The sequence below is a fragment of the Ambystoma mexicanum genome, chromosome 7p (assembly GCF_040938575.1).
Source record: "Ambystoma mexicanum isolate Mex_15411 chromosome 7p, UKY_AmexF1_1, whole genome shotgun sequence".
NCBI lineage: Eukaryota > Metazoa > Chordata > Amphibia > Caudata > Ambystomatidae > Ambystoma > Ambystoma mexicanum.
Window position 1 is genome coordinate 969,255,018 of NC_090939.1, and position 21,096 is coordinate 969,276,113.

The 21,096-nt window shown below is 43.6% G+C and overlaps 1 protein-coding gene across 1 annotated transcript in view; it reads left to right on the forward strand.

Moving 5' to 3' along the window:
- ZPLD1 (zona pellucida like domain containing 1) overlaps positions 1-21,096 on the forward strand; it is a 395,074-nt gene that overhangs the window by 9,972 nt on the left and 364,006 nt on the right. The gene's annotated exons all lie outside the window — the stretch shown is intronic.

Genomic DNA, 21,096 nt, shown 5'->3' on the forward strand with positions numbered 1-21,096 from the left:
TGAGACATAGGACTCTACTAGCGGTCTTGGCCCATAACGAGAATCTCGGCCATGAACAATCTAGGACTAAGGGTAATGTAAGGATGCCTCGCTACACTAAGGCCTTTTCAAAAAGAAGTAAGCAATGGGTGATCAAACCAGTCTATGAGGAAATGGAGTTCGACTTTGTCAAAAGCCTTATTGTTGCTGTATTAGAGAAGCACAGATATGGAATTTTGAACGTTTCTGTGCAGAGCAGTGATCCATTGCCACCCAATATTGCCACTGTACCATGTCCACCCAAAGGAGAGCTGGTTTTGAAGTACAAATCCCGGTTTAAATAATTGTAATACGATTGTCTTTTTGTAAATAAATGCTATTGTACAGTGTGCATACAAAGTACGCTAACCCTAACCCCTACCTTCACCATCCTGGGTGCCGAACAACCTGGGTGTCATCTTTGAATTCTCTCTCTATTCACCTCATATTGCTGACCTTGTCTATATGTGTATGCATATATTTTTGTTGATGTAACTAATTTTCGCAATCTCTTGTAAAAGCTGCGCACTGTTAACCGAGGGGAGGCTTGCGTATTGCAAATAATAAAACAAACAAACAATAAATCTCACTTTCAGCTCAACTCCTCGGGTACTTTATACCTTCCCTGACCTTCCTAAAAAAATTAAAAGTCTCAATAGTTATGGTTCTTTGGGGCTTCAAAGCTCGCAGAGAACAAGGACAAAATTGGGGGCCTTAGAACAAGCAAAGCGAGCCTTTGCAGATGGGAGAGAAGCCAGTTCGCATTTGCACATTGAGGCGCAGTACATAGATGGATTCGAAACTTCAAGTTCTCACAGATGGCTTTACTACGGGATGTTGCAAAGAAAGAATGTATGCTCATTTCTAGTGAAGGTCAGCGGCTTTGATTTTCAGCTCGCGCCCTGAAGAGGCCCACAACTCGCACTTGCAGTATAAGTTTCTATTGTTTTTTGACCTTGAGAGACAGGGACCATGCCGAAAGAACTTCATTTGAAGGGGTGGGGTGCAATAACGTAAGAGACGATAAGGCAGAAAATTCTGAAACTAGACCGAGTTTCATGTTAGTTCAGTATACGAAAAATCGTTGTCAAGAGCACAGTGGGATTTACGGACTGCATTACGCAGAGACACAGTGGAAATTGCAAATATAATGTAAGTAACTCTTTAGACGCTTTTATACCGGAATGAAGAATTAATGAATGGATGCATGAATAAATGAATGAATGAAGAGCTTGAAAAACGTTTGTGGGATGGTCCTTGTAGCGGGCACATGGGCATGGAGGTCCACATTCCACACGCATGTAGACAAACAGTCGTTTCTCATTGTGTGCTAACCTCGATTTATTTTGTTACTTTTCGCATTGATTTTAGAGCCGAACATACTCCATTGCACTATCCTTGAAAGCAAATAGTTTCAGCTCGGCCGCAATAAATAAAATGAATAATATTAATAAAGATCTGTTGGCGAGACTAATTATAAATGTTATGTTTTCAAAACCGGTATATCCTTCCCTTTTGCTACTGCCACCAGTTTCAGACACCGGCAGATGGTTTTTTTAACAGCCAGCTGCAGCTTAATGTAAATAACTGCACAATTCTGATGATTTTATGGGACGATCGCCAAGGGCCCATATGCCCTTACGCGGTACTAGCGGCTAGAAGCAGCATATCAACCTTTACACTGGCCTGGTGCCTACTTAATGGAACAGCCTTGCGGTTCAACGTGCGACAAAAGTGCTTCTTTTAACGAAAACCAACACCCTGTGTACAATAAAGGAACAGCGCGTGACTCACGATAAACTTTTACGGATTTGCAGATAGAGATAAAAGAAAATAAATGGCTTTCGGAGTTCATATGGCAATTGCTGAATATTCTATCAACATTTAATGTCAAATAAATCTACTTTACCAAATGTACTGTGTTGCTGTTTGATTTTAAAGTACAGTTTCATATTACGAATTGTGGCGCGCTGTGTTGTGAGTTGATCTGTGTTGGTTTCCGGGTTCTGTATGAAATCGCGTAGAAGACGACTGGGCGCGTTTGCCTACGCAGCACAGAAACATCACGGAGAGAGGCGGGGAATATGAATGTTTTGATAATGTCAGGCTCAGGGGCGGGGGATATGATTTAGTGCCGCAAAAGTAGGTCAGCCAGGCAGATGGGGGAAATGATAGGATTATCACAAAATGGCAGCTCCCTGATGCCTGTTTTCGCGTGCGTTTAATGGACGAAAACTCGGGTAAGGTCCATAGGAAATTTTTCTAAAATCCAGCGACTTAGGCTTAAAAACACATGGCCGACCCGTAGAGGCAATAAAACATTTTGACCGAACCATTCCTTTAAGAGAAGATACAGATTTCAGTAGCCATTTGGAGCTATGTGAGCGCTTTCAGATGCAAAAGCCAGCGTGCCTCCACCACATCAGTTATCACTTAAAAATTATGGCAGATGTTAGTGGCACTAGATGCATGTTACCACTTTACTAAAGAGCTACTCATTCCATTAAGCAAGGAGGATGAACATATTAAAAAGTGTATTTGGAAGCAATAATTCTAAAGCCAATATCAGTGGCAGACACACTACCCACTTTTCCCATCAAGTATTGCTACGCCATGCACTCTTGCTTCTTACAAATATGCTGAAACATAGTTTCAAAATATGTTCTTCAATATGCTTTTTTAGCATATCATTTTGGGCCTCATTACAAGTATTACTGCCAATATTCCTGCAACACCATACTACGAGTATGGCCCTAAAGTTGAGAATTTACCTCGAGCATTATGCAGGAGGTAAATCCTCCAACTCTCAGATGAAAAAATTGGCTGAAATTGGCAGAATTACCGCCACAGAATTACTGGAGCAGTAATTCCACCAAAAAAAAAACAATAGAGTCATATACAAAATGGGGGTTTACACTGCCACCGCCACTTGTAATTCCGCTGGACAAAGTGGCAGTAATGGTAATTCAGATGGTTGGTATTCCAGCAGATTTACTGCCAGAATACTGCCCAACTTATAATAATAAGGCCCAAGCATTTCTTTTCACCTTTAAAATACAGCATTACAAGTACCAGAGTGCAATGCGATGTGCATCTGAAAGCCAGATCTGGTTTAAGCCAGAACTGGCATGAGATAATTTCTGATTTCTACAAACTGTCAAATGGATTGTAAAACTTTCAAGCGTTTTCAAGACCTGATTCTAGGTACTTGTGCAAAGTAGCCATCACTTTATTCCAGGTCCTTGCGTAATGCAGCCGTCTGTATAAAATCTATGCTAATTGAAGAATATTGCATGGGTACTGAATCTGAACTAAATGAAAAACGTTAGCCAAGGTTTAAATCTGGAAGAACGTGGAGTACACCCAGTTGTAGAACCTAGAAGAATGTTGATGGTAACCTTGTACTGGACCTAGGAGCATGTAGAATGTAACCTCTAAAGCAACCTTAGCCTTCACATGTATCCTGGTTCACTGTTTAGAATGTAGAAAATGTATCTAACCTCACACTCTCCATGCATAATGAAACTAGCCGATGACACGGCCGCAGACCCGCATGCATCAGCCATCATACATCACTGGAAGACACTACGCACACAACCTCTGCCATAAGAGTGAAGCTACCGTTCGTGACAGAAATTTGATAGGTAGCTGCACGCATCTTTCTCCCACTCTCACATACCTCTCTAGACCATTTATCACCATAAATACCCTTGCCAGCTCGACATGCATGACTTGTGGGGACTTGGCCACCCCTCATATCATCGTACTGGTCAATATGCACACCGGTATGCTAGCGCCTCCTTGAATTTCTTCCCATACCTGGACTCCAGTCCCCCCGAGGACATTCAGCATATGGCGTGTAGTGAACATACGAATGGTGAAAGGCGATAAACAAATGACTCATCACATTACATATGCAAATGAATGCTCATTGTCTTTTTACAAATACGGAGTTCACTCCGTGTGATGCCATTTTCTGTATTTTTGCTTGCAGTGATCTCTATACATATGTAAATAACTGTAAACATAATTGCAACATAACCTATTTCAGCATTCTGTTTACACACAGTTCTTTGCATAGTTCATATCTGTTTTCCATTGTCCAGCCCATTCATGTCTTTCATATTTGTTCCTTGTGAGCCTTAATTCTGCCTTAGTATGTTCTAACCTTTCAGGTAGCATACTTTTGTCATCTTGCAGCATTCCTATGGAACAAAATCCCTCACATGAAAACAATAATGTGTTTAATGTAGTTACTAACCACATCATGAATAATATCCCCATCAATCCCCATCATTTTTGGCAGAATCTTACCACAGGCCTCAACCTGTTCCCTTTATAGCCTTTCTATTCGACACCATTCTCTGTAAATTACATTTTAAGCACACCAAAAGGAAGTAGGTTGTGTTGCATTCATGTTACAAGACTACAGGGACAGAAGAGGGGTGTGCATCTATTACCGTTCTCCCTGGACCATTATTAGTTTCATTAAATTAAACCTAGTTTTAGGAAAGAATTGGCAGGGATGTCATTTAAGGGTCACCAGGGGTCGCATCTGCAACCCCTGAGGTCTCCCTTGCTACCCATGTGGTCTCTATTGCTACCCCTAAAAAAAGTAAAAACATAAATATATATTTTTTTACATTTTCTTTCTTTTTAGATAGAAGCTCCTGGGCTGGGGCCAGCACCATGAGGTTGTAGAGGAGCAGCCGAAAGCCTCCACAGGAAGTCCCACCCCGTTACTGCCTGTATGTTCAAAGCCTGAAACTGCACCATGCTTGAAACCAGTAGGTGGGGCCATACCGCGACGAGTGTTCGAGTAAAGGTATCCATTTAGAAAGCCATACCAGATGTATGCCCGAAGAGATGACAATCTCTTAGAGGAGGTTCCCGAAGGAATATGAAAATGAGAGAAGGAGAAGCTGGTGACGCCACAAGAATTGAGAATGACACACTAAGAAGTAAAGAAGAAGAAGATGTATGGACCTTATAGAAACTGATGATGAAATAGGGAATCAAGTGAACGTTCCTATGCAGAAAGGAAAATTGCATGTGTGTATGATGCACTGCAGAAAATGCAAGCAGTTCAATTAATGTACAGACGGAGCAACGCACGTAGATTAAGTAATCTTTGAAGCTGGCTATACATAGTGAATAGACTACAGGCAAAGCCGCCATTGTATAGTGTCTGGACATCAGTGTCACACCTTTTAGTAAGTTCAAACCCACAGAGAAAGAAGGATCGAGAGCTGTGTGTCGCAGCAAAGAATTAGCTGGAGATTGCAGACTTGAAGGGTGAAGCTGTTTCGCCTGGTATCAAAACTGGAGCAGTCCAAGGCTGGTTATCTATCCATGAAGAATAGAAACCGTGAGATGCTGAATCATCCCTTGTTAAAGAGCAAAGAAAGAACACTATGGGGGTCATTACAAGGTTGGCGGTAAGTGGTTAATGGCGCCAGTAAAGGTGCCAGAGCCGTCAACCCCTTACCTCCGCATTACGAAGTCCTTTAGCGGGTCCCGCTAAGGGCGCCTGGTTTTACCAGGCGCCCTTAGCGGGACCCGCTTAAGGACCAGCATGCTAACAACAGGCCCGTTGTAAATGGTCCTGTGGTTAGCATGGTCCCCATTCCCATTGAGCCCTATGGGGGCTCGAATGGGAATGGGGATGTGTTCCCTGAATGGGGAAATACCGGGTCCTCCAAGATTGGAATGGCCCGGTATTTCTCCATTCAGGGAACCCGGACCCGGTATGCGGTATGGGGGTAGCCATGCCGCAAATAGCGGCATGCCTACCTCCAACCTTGTAATGACCCCCTATGAGTGCCAAGATTATTAATTCAAGAAAATGAATTGCTGCAAAATGGGCCAAATTGTGGTCTCCTGTCATGTGAGCTAAGGATGGAGCTAAGGATGGAAATAGGAGTTGGGCATGCAGACCAGAACTGTGATAAGCATGTACTATACTCCCTTATATTCCCAGAGACGAGAATACACTGCAAGGCCAAGTACAAAGGCAAATCGTCAATGCAGAAGGCATGGGCAATGAGAGATGTTGGGCTAATTGGGTGGGAAGCAAAGTCATGTCCACCTCCCTGCACCTAGGTATGAGATTACGTGCTGCTAGGGAGTCGAATGTTCCAGACATGGCACAAGTGTGCCAGCCAATGGTAGAGGGCCATATAATTAAGTACTTTATAGTCTCAGAAACAATAGTATTCTTTGTACTTAATAAGTGTTGAGGATGACTTGCACTAGAGTCAAGCTTAAGTTGTCCACCTGACAGTAGATGACCTATCACAACCCGACCCCATATAGAAAATATAATTAGATGTTCCCCTTGAGCCAACCACAATCCCTCGTAGGATTTTCTCATTTGCCACGTAGTATGACGTCCCTTATGAAGAATTTTCAGTTTATAAGTGTGTTTTTATGTAAAATGTATTGAGAGCTCGTGCAAACGTCTGTCGATGTCTGCTGTAACTCCCTGTTTTAGAAATTGATATTAAAACAGTCAAATTGAACTTTTCCAACTTCCTCAATCGGTCTGATTATTTGGTGTAAGAGTTACTCTGCATCCCATCCTTTGCATGACGTGTTACTGATTAAGGACCTTATGTTCACGTGGTAGCAGAGGATGGTTCTAACCCATCGTCCTGTTAAACTCCAGATTTTCGGACGATTGGGCATCCTCCACCATTTAGTCAGAATATTGCGGGGTTTCCTGTACACAACGGCTGAATAGAAATCTTGCAAGAAAATCGAGACGTGGGCAGAGTCCCTCTTTGATGAAATGCCTACCTGGTTTCCACAGGCGCTTTGCGGACGGAAGGTGAAAGTAGTCGGTTGGAGTAGGAGACAATACAGAGGGCCTTAAGTCAAATGACGGAATGGTGAGTAGATTGAGGGGAATGGCAAATTAAGGGGACGGGATTGTGGTAATTTTAAAGTAACAGGAAATATTGTGTGAAGAGATAGAAATAGTGCCTAATGAGAGCTGGCTCAAGGGAGTTTTTAGAAGAAATTGTCTCACTCTCCAGTTGGAGTCCCCAGGCTACGTATGAACAGGTTCATATAAGGAGATGATATAATCTATGTTACAGAGTAATTGATTAGAGACAAAGAGAACAAATGGTGATCACAGGATATTTTTAGTATATGTGCAAATTCGACTAGTTTGTCTTGTTTGTCTGTTGAAGTAGAAATATTGAGGAAGCTCTGAAATTATTGTTGAGAAGAATTGGGAAGGTATAAGTGGAGAGATTGGTACCAATCCACAGACAGACAGAGATAATTGAAAAGAGTAGAGGTTTGAGTGGTGATTGTTGGAGTGAGCTCATGTTTGTTGTTTCATAAAAGTAGTTTTTATAAAATCTGTCAAGTATTGACAGTCAATTGAGACTTGTCACAATGGGAAATATCACTCCTCTAATGCATTTCAGCTCAAACAGTATAGTGCGGAATGGGTGAAAGGTGTGGCAGATAAGATGTTCATGCCATGGCCACACGGTGGATCATTGTCAAAAGCAGTATTGAAACACATGACCACATATTTGCACGCTGCGTACAAGGGGAAGAAATTTGAGAAAAGATTGGCTATTTTAGAAGGAAGAGAGGGACGATCCGCCACCTGAGGAGTGGATGCTTAGCCAGCGTAAGGAGGAAGTTGTCGAACCTTCGGCTTCTCTTACTTCGCCTGAAGTGAAAGGCGTTGATATGGAAGATATAGGGTTGTATCCATTAAAGGAACTGAAGGCAGCGGCAGGGTATAGTAATCTGATATACGAATCACCCGTGTATAGCAGTTATGATAGTCCAGAGGAGAGTAAGAGAAAAGAAGAGATAATTAGGATCATACAAGATAAAGAAGAGAGGTGTGAGCGATCGAATGTGTCAACAGAAATAGAAAGAGAGATTAAGAGATGGAAAGGAGAAAAAGATAAAACTGATGAGATAATGCTCATGCAGAATGAATGGATGGGAGGACAGATATTACTCAAGCTAGATGTGAAAAACATCTAGGAAGTAAGGCAACGAGAAGACAAAGATGAGCAAGATAGAAAGCCAGGGAACGTGAAAAAAGATTGAAGGAAAACAAACACAAAAGAGAAAGCAGAGAGAGGCGAGAACAGATGTATCAGGAGGAGCAGTAAAAGAAAGAAGAAAGGGCAGAAGAGCAAAGAAAATATGACAATAACAGAGAGCGATTGAAGATAAGGATGAAAGAGAAAAGAAGAGAGAAGAGGAAGAAGCACATTAATGAAGCGATAAAAGAAAATAGAGATGAAGAGAAGAGGAAGAAAGGAGAGCAGGCGGTAGGAGAGTAGAGATAAGACACGAAGAGGCGAGAATAAGAAGGGATGTGAGAAAACAAAGGGAATTAGATGAAGAATTAGAACGAAAAAAGGAGACAGCAAGATTCTGAATCCAGCCTTGTTTGAAAGGAGCCAGTAGGGCCAAGTCCAGCAATACGATGGGATAGAACAGAAGAGTTTCTTCCAATGAAGGAAGCAATGCCAGGGGCATCTAGAGTAGCATTAGAAGAGGAAAGCTTCGACATAGGAAGCATCAGAGATTGAATTGATAAGGCCTATCATAAATTAAAGGAAAGTAGCAGCTATGGAAGTCGAGGGAAAGGGGATGCGTCCCCAGCATCTAAACCACAAAACGAAGAAGAAACTATGTTTAGTCTTGAGCATTGAGCCTTGTCCTTAAGTAGACTGAACCTAGACCAGGGTGAAAGGGAGGGTAGTCATATTTCTTGGGGACAAAACATGTCAGAGGAAGAAAGATAATTTTTCCTTGGGGGGGAAGAAAGTGCATGCGCCCCCAAAGGCAGCCTTCAGATAGACAAGGATGTAAAATGGTTGGATCTGGAACAACCTAAAGATAGGAGGCCAGACCCCATACCATATCCAGAACGTGCCCCAGGATGATCGTATAGTGAGAAAGGAGGATCACTGTCATATGTGAGCAGGTTAAGATCATTACTAGTGAGGAGATGGTCAGGAATGGTTGTCCCCGCTATGGATAATGTTACACCCACCTGGCTCCCACAGGGGCGTCGATTTGAACTGGGCAGCTGCGGTCTCCACCAATGTGATGCGTAGTGCCGAGATGACAGACTGGACTGGCCCACCTAGCTTTGTTTGCTTGGCCCGTAGGAGTATTCTTCTGCAAATGGAGAAAGGGAATTAACCACCCGTGGAGTTGAGCGTTAACCCGCACCCCCACTGTTCTCCCCACTGATCACCTTTAATGTCCCCTCTTATAGTCTCACCTGATGGTTTGGAAAGATGAGCTCTCCATCCTGCATTGAGCGCAGGGGCGCGTAGATAACCAGTTGCTTCACTGGTTCGAAGGAATAGGTGAGTTCCAGAACAATATTGACTCTGAGATTTCCGGCAAGACGTCGTAGGTATATAGTTCGTAAGAGTTCAAATGTCTGACTTTCACTCTTGTCCGATTCCTTGCAGGTTGTAGCTTGACCCTAGCGAAGAGTTCCTCGTGGCAACCGGTAACATTCAGGTAAGGATTTGTATTTTCCAGCACAGTTCGATAAAATAATGTCAGTATGTAACCTGTTGCTTTCTCCCTTATTCAGGTGCTGAGAGAAATTATGAAGTCTCGGGGAATAATGCCTCCGGCGGTAAAATTAGGTAAGTCTATTGTGGTGAGGAGGATTCCCCTTGTTTGTCCCTTTGTTTCTCCTTGCTGTCCTTTTGTTTCCCCTTAGGGGCCGGGGTACGGTGAAGATGTGGTGGAGGCTGCGCCGACCCGTGAAGAGGAATAGTACCCCGGCTGTAAAATCAGGTAAGTCTATGGGGGTAACTAATATTGCCTCTGTTTATTCCCTTGGCTCACCTTCCTGTTCTTGTGTTCCCCTTAGCTGCCGGAGTGCGGCGGGAACATGCAGAAGGATGCGGTGAATAGTGAAGATGCTGCGAAGGCCGGTGAGTTTAGCGCGGCGCTGCAGCAGGCGAGGCGACGCACATAAAATAACTTCTTTCTTCCAGCTCGAAGGCACGGTGGATCGGGAATTCAGGTAAGGATCAAAGGTATTGCTCTTGTTCTAACCTTTTCTCCTTCTTTCTCCCTTTTTCTAGGAGCTCCAGACTCGAGGTGGGCATGGCAGAAGACTGGATGCAGACTTGCAGGCACGGTGAGCGTTACACTGCTGGATGCAGAATAACGTGAAGCATGTGCTGCTCTTCGGGTGTGGTTTAAATAGCCTCCAAAGTAGTCCCAGATAAGTATCCCTCCCTAACCCCCCCCCCGAGTAAAAAAAAAATAGTCCCTAGGTAACGTAGTCCCTTCCAAGCCTCTTTTCGCTTGGAGCCCTGCAGCATGATCTGCATCAGGTAAGTTTGCAGCATGGTCTGCATCAGGTAAGTTTTAATCTATGAGCCTGGCACCTATGGCGCCAGGACTGACTCTCCATAGACGCCAGGACTGCACCCAAATGGCCCCTAGCAGGGGTTTTTGGGCTTGCTTGGAATAACTTGATGCCTGCTTCCAGGGCTGCTGGACTTGATCTGGATCCCTGGGGGTAGGCATCATGACAGATAGACAGATGATGGGAGCTGACTGCAAGTTAGGGTTTACACAGTTTCCCTTATTGGAGAAAGGGGGAGCAAGACCACAGTATATTCCATGGCCGCAGATGGACAAGGATAATTTAAGGTGTAAGCTTCCGAGTTTGACATCAGGCACTGGGAAATGGATATATGAGTTAGAAATGATGACGTTGGCCATAGGGGACATTAAGGGTCTCTTGGCAGCTATTATTGGAGAGAGAGCTGATGACATATAGGAGGGAGCAGGATATGCAAGCCTAACAGCACAAAATACAGTTCATGATGGAGCGCTGTTTAATAATTGCAGACCAGACCTGAAAGAGGGCTCTCAGGGTGCAGTATCCTGACACATCAGATATGGGTGCAATTATGACAAGTAAGATGAAGGAAGATGAAGACCCTATTGCTTATATTCAGGATATTCAAAAGCAGTGGCAACTTGAAACGAAGGATCCATGGGAAAATACTGTGGCATTATTTGACCACATTTTATGTCAAGGGTTGCATGAGCCAGTACAGAGACAAATGAAGAAACAGGTGGGAATGGAATCCAAACCGTGGGCTGAGATACAGTTGACAATAGTGCATCACTGTTTGCTTTTGCAGCAGAAAAACAAGAAGAAAGATGAGACTAGGAAAACTGAGGAAGCCAAATTAGTTCATAAGAAATTGTCAAAATACAGCATAGAAGGGGCGGTATTGACAAGCGGAGAAGGATTGCGAATGCAGCAAGCAGTGGGTGCATCACAGGCAAATAATTAGTGCCCAATGGACCAAGGAGGGAATGGGTTCATGCCAAGAGGCATAGTTATGGAATATAGAGGAAAAGGTGGATTTCAAACAATCAAGGTGGGTTTCAAAATACGCAAAATGAGAATTAGAATGTGCAACAAGGATTTATCCAAGGGGGACTAGTTAGACGGTCTGCTCCCGTATGTTGGACTTGTGGGATGACAGCACACCTTGCGCGCTTATGTGGGAGCCAAGGGAATGTACAGAATGGACAATCACAAGAGGGGGGACAGCTTATCCTGCACCATATAGTACACAAACTAGGGATGGGTTTGCCCAAGATCATACAGTGTATCAGCTGCTAGCGCTGCAAATACAACAGACACCACAACCAGAGCAAGTGCAAAATCCACCATAAGGGCAATCGCAGCACGCCCTATGCAGACACAGCAATATGCAAACACGGGACAATTACTGAAAAAATAGGAGGTGCCACTGTGGTGGGAGGAAATCCCTTTACAGGTATGGGGGTATGTATGTTTCCACAATAGGACAGCTCACAGGGTGACTTAATGTTCAGTACTACCTGTGACACCAGACCCCCTAGAGGACCAAGGGTCAATGTGACAATAGGAGGCAAATCTTTTTCTTTTTTAGTAGACACTGGGGCTACTTGTTTGTGTATACTAGAGGGAAAATATCCAATGTCAGGAATTGCCATGAATGCTCAAGGGTTCTATGGAGCTACAAGTTGAGTTCCTTTTACCGATTAATTATCAGTCTCTATAGGAGAGCATGACATGCCTGTTTCATTGTTGTATTCATGACAGACACCAGTTAACATTTTGGGAAGGGATATGATGACAAAACTTAACATGACAATTTCATTTACTGACAAAGGAATTGTGTGTTCCACTCCAGTTGAGCCAGAGGGTTTTCTTTATGGGGTGATCATTCTATTAACATGGTTACCTGGCTTAGTGGGGAAGATTATGAGAATACCTGATGAATACTTGTTTAGACCACAGCTATCTGTGGACGAAGAGGGGTGACAGACTATCCCTATAGAGCTAGAAGAGAGCATAGTACGAAGGGAAATGGGTGACAAGGGTAGACCATGAAGGACAGTGATAGCTGTCGAAGAAGGGTACAGGTTGACTGACATTACTGACTATGGGCCTCATTACAACCCTGGCGTTGGACCATGGTGCTATTAGCACCATGGTCCATGCCGGATTCCGCCATGGTGGATGGCGGATTTACCGCCCCATTCCAAGGTTGGCGGGGCGGTAAATCCCCATTCACCATGGCCCCTTCCCCATTCCCATTTTTGGCCCATAGGGCTCAATGGGAATGGGGAAGGCGCTAATTACGGCACCGTAAATTACGGTGCCATAATTAGCACCAAGGTCCCTTAGCGGGTTGGACTTTAACGCCTGCAAAAAGCAGGCGTTAAAGTGTGAATCGGGCGTTAAGGGTTTAACAGCGCCGCAGCCTTTTACAGCGCCGTTAACCCCTTAACGCCAGGGTTCTAATGAGGCCCTATGACATGTTTAGAGATGACCCAACAAACAATGAAGTAGTGTTCTTTATGAGCATCACATACTGGACAAGAATAGAGAAAAGGGAAGTCCCACAGCGAATGGCAATAATGCGGCAGCATCCAGCATTTTTTGAAGAAGACAAGGTGCCAAGCATCCTTTGGACCACAGGCCACTATTATGTAGGTTTATTAAAGGGGATATGGGAAGTCAAAATAAAGTTAAAGCCAGGGGCGCTTTTACCTCGAGCAAGACAGTACCCCATGTCTCGAGAGGCCAATGAGGGTATATTCAAGACCATTTCAGCACTGATGAAACAAGGCATTATGGTACCATCAGAATTCATCATGCATCACCGCTGTGTATCCTATCAAAAAATTGAAGGGAGGGTCGTGGAGATGTATGCAAGATATGAGACTGATTAACCAGACTGTAGGGGTAGAGTGTTCTTTAGTTCCTAATCCGGCGACAATACTATGCAGTATCCCAGTAGAAACCTGCACAGAGACTCACAAGACTTGACTTCCTTTACATTGCGCCAGGCTGCTCTAAAACACAATTTTTTGCCTCAAGGGTACTGCGAATCTCCATCAAGCTTTAACAAGGTCCTACAAATGGACCTAGGCAATGCTGATTTGAAAAGTACGGTGATACAATAGTAGATGACATTTTAATTTGTAGCACTACAGAAGATGAGTGCAGACAAGACCCGATTCAGCTGATGACTATCCTAGCAGACAAGGGATACAATGTAGACAAGGAAAAACTGCCGTATTGCCAGGAAAAGGTGTTATTCATAGGACAGTTGATTTCACATGAGGGAAAGAAGGTGACACCTGAAAGGGCTGAGGCAATTATGAAAACTGCAAAACCGCACATGGTAAAACAGATGGAAATGTTTTTGGGACTATGTAATTATGTTAGAGCCTGGGTGTTTGATTACAGTTCATATGCAAGAGCCCATTTGCAGGCTTTAAAAAAGGCACAAGTGGACAAAGTTACAATAGAATGGACTGAGGAGATGAAGGAAGGATTTGAGGAGTTGAAAAAAGCAATTTGTACAGCTCCTGTTTTGAGGATTCCCAATTATGCTGAGGAATTTTATTTATTCTCCCATACGAATGAGACAGTCATCACTGCAGTACTTATAAAGAGGACCACATTGGGAAGTAAACCTTTAGAATATTACAGTGGGATTTTAGACGCAGTTATGAAAGCACACTTTCCTTGTGAACAGTCATTGGCAGCCGCCGCGTTCGCAATTGAGAAGTCTACAAGGATTGTGATGGGCTGCTCTAAGACTCCCTTTGTGGAACATGCTCTGTTCACCATCTTAGAGAAACCTAAGGGCAAATTGACATCTCAGAGAGCTTCTGCCTATGAAGTAATGATTTCGAACCCAACAATCAAAATTGTTAGGTGTAAAATAGTGAATTCTGCCACGTTTATAGCTGAGCCAGAGACAGAGAGTGACCATGTGCATGATTGTGCAAATCATATAGAATTTTCTGATGATATACCTTGCATAAAAGAAAGTGCTTTGCCAGTAAGGGAAATTCTCATTATTGATGGGTCTTTGAGAATTGATCAAACTAGTGGAGAATGGCATTCTTGCACAGCTGTGATAAGGCATAGAATGAATGGGGAATTTGAAGTGGTAGCAAGTGCAAAACTACTGTATCACTTTTCTTCGCAAGCAGAAGAATTGGTAGCATCCATTGTCATGCTGGAGAAACACAAAGGGCAGGAAGTGACGTGTACAGTGACTCCACCAATGTGACATCAACCATACACATAGGGCTAGCGCGTTGGAAAAGGAGGGCTCCAATGTTCTGTTCTCTGCGCCTTCCATTTCTCTCTGTACATGTCTCCTCTTTCTGATATCTCTAAATGTAGCTTTTCTTTTCATTTTTATGCTGATGATACACAGCCCTTCCCCTCCTTTTCTGATACCCTTCATACTACTCTCGCCGCATGTCTGACCACAATCCAACAATGGATGAGTTCTTGCTTTCTTCTTCTGAATCCCTCCAATATACAAGTTCTTTGCTTTCCGGCTTCTTCCACTATTTTTCCTTGTGTTTCAACTCTTTCTTTTCCTCCCGCTCTATTGCCTTTTTCTAAATGTTTATGTAATCGAGGCATAACTATTGATTCCTCTTTCTTTTTCTTACCACATTAACTCTACTACCTATAGTTATCAGTTCCATCTCTCTTGGATCCGTATGATTCACCCTTTATTATCTTTGTCTGCTTCTAAAACCCTTATCTATACTTTCATTTCTCTCAAAATGTTCCACTGTTTTTCATTTCTGTTTGGTCTCCCTGCCTATCAAATCCTCCCACTTCCATCTGTCTACCATATCACAAGTCGGACTTTGCTTTCTCCTCTTCCATGTTCTTCCATTTCCTCTGCTCTTCTTTCACTTTATTGGTTGTCTTTTGAATCACGTCTCTTCTTCAATTCATTATGCATTGTATTTAATGCGCAAACACCCACAGGACTCAGGGCGCAAAAATAAAACAAAACAAACAAACAATACAAGAATAAAAAAGGGAATAGAAAAACAACGGATTCTGCAGTACTGTGGTGCCACAAATTAACTATTACATTCAAATCAGATGAAGCCCTTGGAAGATTATTGCAAATGGACAAAAAATATGGAAGGTTGCTTTTACTACACCCTACTAATATACAATCCTTACTGTCCTGTGTACACCCGTGATCAATTTTATTCCTCCAGATGATTTTTAGAACTGAGACTCTTATCAGACCTGGTCCAGTCTTCTGACTTAACCACACCAACACCTTCTTCCTTTAGGCTTCCCTATGTTAATTCCCTAAATATCGATATAGCAAAGAAACAAAAAAAAATCAATTTAGAAAGCCCCTCTGTGACCGCGTAACGCAGTCTTTCTAAATCAATCTGCCATCCCCTGCCATGCACCCAAGTGTGCGCAGGGGCTGACAGGCTCACCAGGACCCGGAAGAGTTGTCTCAGGACTGTAAGGTAAGTGTATGTCTGTGTGAGTGTGCTTGTGTGTTGTGCTGGGAAGTGGCGGTGGGTGGGGAAAAGGGGTTTTGGGGAGTTAATCCCCCCAATTAAGGTTATGACCTGTGGGAGAGGGTGGGGGTGAGGATCACCTTGTCAGGGGACGGGGCGGGGGGTGGGCGGGGCGTTGAAAGTGATATTGCAGCATTTTAAAGCTGAAACAAAAAGGGCACAAAAAAAACGGTCTTTTATGTGTTCGGTTTTTAGAATGCGTGAATAACACATAGAACCCTATATAGTCTTGCACCACCTTGTCTGTCTTCGGTTATTTCCTTCTACTTACCCCTTTCTCTCCATTTTAGTCTTCATTTCTTCTTGCTGTGCCAAAGACACCTACCTTGTGCCTCCTTCCAGTTTTAATCCTTTGCTTTTCTTGCTCCAAAGTATTGGAACTCCCTTCCTTTGCCAATTTCCTCTTCACCCTCTTCATCTGTCTTCTGCTCTTGATTTAATTCTTTTTTGCCGTGTTCTCCGTCATAATTCCATATGTTTACTTTCTTGATCTGCATTTACAATAATTATTGTACAGTTTTCTTCTTTTGTTCAGCGCTTAGGCATAAGTGCTTTATGAATAGTGAAAAATACAAATACAAAATACAAATCGATCTCGTTAATGTGTTGGGTATTGTTTTTGAATAGTTAGCACACTACACTTCTGTAAAGATCCAAATTTCGCCAATGAAGAACAATAGCTTATTTCTATTTAAAATTGCAACTTTTTTGTCATTCCATCAAGGTAATCTCCAAGTTGAACTTTATTCTATAACTCCAAATGCTATATTAACATATCCCTCATTACAGATAGAACTTTTCTGATCCATGGGTAGGGCTGATGAAATTAGAGGAAAATTAACAAGAACATACTTGAAAATAATATGAAGAGATGTGCCCGTTCGGCAATTTGGCCTCCAGACCAAGGAACGCATTTTTCAGAGTTGTCTGAAACCCCCAAAATGCGAGCTTGTTTTTGTATACTTTTCTTTTCAAAACCATTCAGCATCCACAGGACATTACAGCATTTTCTTAACATGTTTGAAGCCATTGCCAGGGGGAACAAGAATTCAACGAAAAGTGTACAACTTATTTTTTTAAAAAGAAAAAAACAATACTTTGACTTATGCTTTCATCATAGTGTGCAAAATATTGTCTGCTATATATACTGTATGTAAATAGTTGTCTCTGGTGTTTCCTCTATGTAAACAGACAGAAAACTTTATTCGGCCGTGTGACCCTCAAAGGATATCCTAGCACAATTTACAAGCCAAGCATAATGCTACACATCAAAGGATCAAGACATAAAATAAGATGAGGAAGGTCGTCAGGAAAGCCCCACCCCTTTCAGGCTGACTCCAACACCCCCGGACACCCTCAATAATTAACCCTGCTAACCCCTCTTCCCAAGGGAGTGAGGTTTGCGCCAGTTAGGGTGGTATTCCACTGCTATTGCCTGGTTAGGCCGCCAGGACCAATACACGGGTGCAGGCTGATTATGATCCCACTCTTAGGTGACCAACCCTCCCTCCCCCCTCTCTCCAAGACCTTGTCAGCCACTCTCTGATCCCAAAAAGTCAGTTGACAGTGTCGAGGGTGCTCTGCCCATTACTTGGAAGTCTAGGGCATCTCGCCATGGTGTCTCTTGAGACAAAGCCACAACCACCTACTGTCCGTATCCAGTGCAGGCTTTTGTTTCGCAGGGCATCCCTTCATTCTAGTTTGTTCATCAATAATGTTGGGACCCCATGGAGATAGATTGCAGTGCTTCAGTGTGGTTCTTGGCCATTGGGCTTGCTCCTGCCCCTTCTTAGCCATGGGCTCTAGTTGACCTTAGATTCATATAATTTGTGGTCACTGTGCTTGATGCGAGGTACTCCAGGTGAGTAGACTTTGGCTTGCGTAGGGCATTCCTCTAGTCGGCCCTTGTTTGGCAATGTTGTCATGGCTTTGAGTTGGTAGGGCTTTGTTTCCAAGAAACCATGGTGTGACAATCCTTATTCGTGACAGTTTGGCATGGATTTGGGGGCATCTGTGCACCGGAGCATTCCATAGGTCGATGGAAAGCCCCTTTACCAGCTATAGGAGTGATACACAACTCCTCCTCCTCCTGCACCCCAACCACCCCTTACCAGTGCCCCAACAGGGCTTCAAGCATTTTCTTTATGACTACCAGCTCGGCAAGTGCCTGGTTGCACTTGCACACTCTAGTTGAACAGTCGTCCCCTGGGGGTTGATCAGTGACAATCCTCACACCAGGTTGGGTTGCAAATAATTGATGCTTGGGTGCCCTGAGTTGGGATAGATGGAGATAAGAGCTGTATCCCTAAGGAAGAAGGCAGATGTTCACTTCAGGCGCTGCTGGAAGAGCCAGAGGAAGGTTGTTTGGCCAAAGGGTTATTGATTGCTCTTCCTGCTTCCTCTTGGGAGGGCTGGGAATGAGTTGATGAGGTGTCAGTAGCTTGATCATTGGTGGGGTAGAGGCTGAGGCCAGGCAGGGTCTTGTCAGAATGGGACTGATGACCATGCAGTGACTTGCAGGTGCTCCCGGGATGGCATCCTCCCTTATAAGTTCCATTATGGGTTCGGATTCAGGGGACATTGATATTGTTAAACCCATGTTTCGTGGGTCAGGTGTCTTAGGAACTATGATGGTATCAGTGGGCGCTTGAGCCCTGCTAGGGATGGTCAATATTGTAGGAGTTATACTGCTTGTGATGTTCCCTCCAGATGGTAGCCAATTTCCTGGGACATTATGGCTTGTGCCTGAGACCTCTTGATTCGAGTCTATGCGAGCGCCCCGAGCGTGTTGTGAGCAGACCCTCTAAATTGCAGAATTTAGCTCGACGGGCAGCAAAGGCGGAGTCTATGGGCATCCTTCCTGTGCTCCCCTCCAGAAATTGGAAAATGTCATCAATCCGCAGGTGCGCCTCGCCCACAGGGTTGGTTAAGGTCTTAGACGAGGTCCCAAATTGCCTGTTTCTCCCCCCAAGAACTGGTTCACTGGATGTGGGCTGGGGCAAGCCCCCCCTTTTCCACCTTCTCATTGCCACCATCTTGCGCTGAGATTTGGGTCCAAGGGGATCTTCTTCTTGGGCATCAGGCAGGATGCAGAAGAGGAGTGGGGGAAAAGGGAAGGTAGGTGTAGGCTCCATGGGTGGGGTTCAAGTAGGAAAGGGAACGTACCAAGTGTTGAGGAGCAGTTTCCCAGAGGACAGTTCCAGTTAAACCCAAGCAGCTGCAATACGATACATACAGTCTAGCCCTTCCTTACTCCCCCTTGTAGCCTTCGATCCCTCAGGAGTGCCGAGTACTCTGCTTCTTCCACCAGCTGGCACCAAACAACGCGCCCTTGCCCTGCCGCGTGCTTCACCGGTGCAGGGATGGCAAGGGTCTTATAAGTCCAGGGGGGCATGGCCACAGCAACAGACAGCAAAGAGAAACCCCGGAGGGATCTGGATGGAGGCCGCCAAACACTGCGCCTTTGCCCCGCCGCGGGCTTATATGTAAAATTATCAAGCAGACGGCAGTCTGGCTTCTATGTTAGCCTTGGAAAGCGATTGTCAACCAATATTTCTGAACTACAGGCATAGCAAAAATCAGTCCTTCTACATGTTCATAACTTTAAAGAGTTGGACGCAGCACAGATCAAGCCAGTTCCTCAAAAGGAGGCCTAATGACATCCTACTGTTAAAATGGATAAAATCACCAATCTGGTGAACACCACTATTCTTTACAATGAAGGATGGAATTTGATTTGTCATGGTTTTATAACTCGGCACACTCCAGCCAAGGGCTCCTTCTCCTGACAATGAATGTGGCGGACAAAAAAAACGCTTTTGATCTTTAATAAACCATGGGTTCTTTTATTTGAGTAGGCCTCCAACCCGTCTTGCACCCACCTTTACAAACACCCCGTGCCACAATGGACTAGAAACCAGGCCGCTATGCTTCAATAAGATATTTATTCATTTATGATTTAATGAAAAAGGAAAAAATATTCAAAATACAATTTGACAACAGCCACCACATGTTGTAGCACCACAAATGCAGTGATTCCTACAGAACAACTGGTTCAAAATCCTAACACAGTTTGCATGGATCTTTAATGACAAAACAGGAAAAACGGTTTTAAAGCAATAGATAGCACCAAGGTTAAGCACTTGGCCTGCGAACACTCACCCCCAAATATCAGCTAACTTAATTCCCTTTTAATTGAAGGCAGTGGCAAAGGAGTAAGCATAGAAAGATCAAATTGAATTTGGAATTAAGCCCACCACCCCAAGATGGGAAGTCAGACAAGAAAGTGAAAACCCGTTTTTAGAGCAACATGGCAGAATCAGATTTTTCTTATTACTGTCACAGCTACTCACAACTGCTGTGGGACAGTTAGATAGGGAACTTGTGCTGCTACGCTTGAGAAGATAAGGAATCTTAAAGACTATTAATCAGCACACCAGGGCAATGTGGAAACAAGGTAGGAAAATCGGTTTTGGGGAAGAAAGCAAATGCAAAAGAATAATACAAACGGCAAATGGAAATTCGTTTTGACACAGGATTTGCAGCGAGAGGCAGCTAAGGAAGGGGTTAAGCTGTCAAAATCGGAAATCGGTTTTCACAGTCAAGAACAGAGGCACTGAACAGGTAAGATGCTAGCAAAAGCAGTTGCTCTCAATGGGACTACGGTTTAGGGTTTTCATTAGTACAGATGCAAATAGGAATTCATGGGGAATGCAGACAAATTCAGTTTTCAGTGACAAGGAGACTAATCCTTTTAAGGCAATACTTTTATGACTATAATTAGTAAAAACACTCGACAAAATTGTTGATTCAAATGTCAACAATATTGAACGTGAGTTTCAATGGGGGAATTAATTGATTTATTTCAAAATGATACTAAGGATTTACACAGACAACTGAAATATTTATCAAAGGAATATGTAACATACAAAGGCTAATACAGAGTCTTCTATGGAGGGGTGAATTAATTATACTGTCAATTGGGGACTTTCAATGTGATTTTCTATGTGATTTTCTATGGGGTTAGGTTGCAAAAGGAAAGGGGTATGCAATTTGGGAATGTGGTTATTTGCTACTTACAAAGTAAGCCTTTGTTTGGGTTTCTAGAAGGTCAGCGGGATCTCAGGACCCTCTGGACAGCTAGGTAAGGGGTCTGCTCTCTGCACT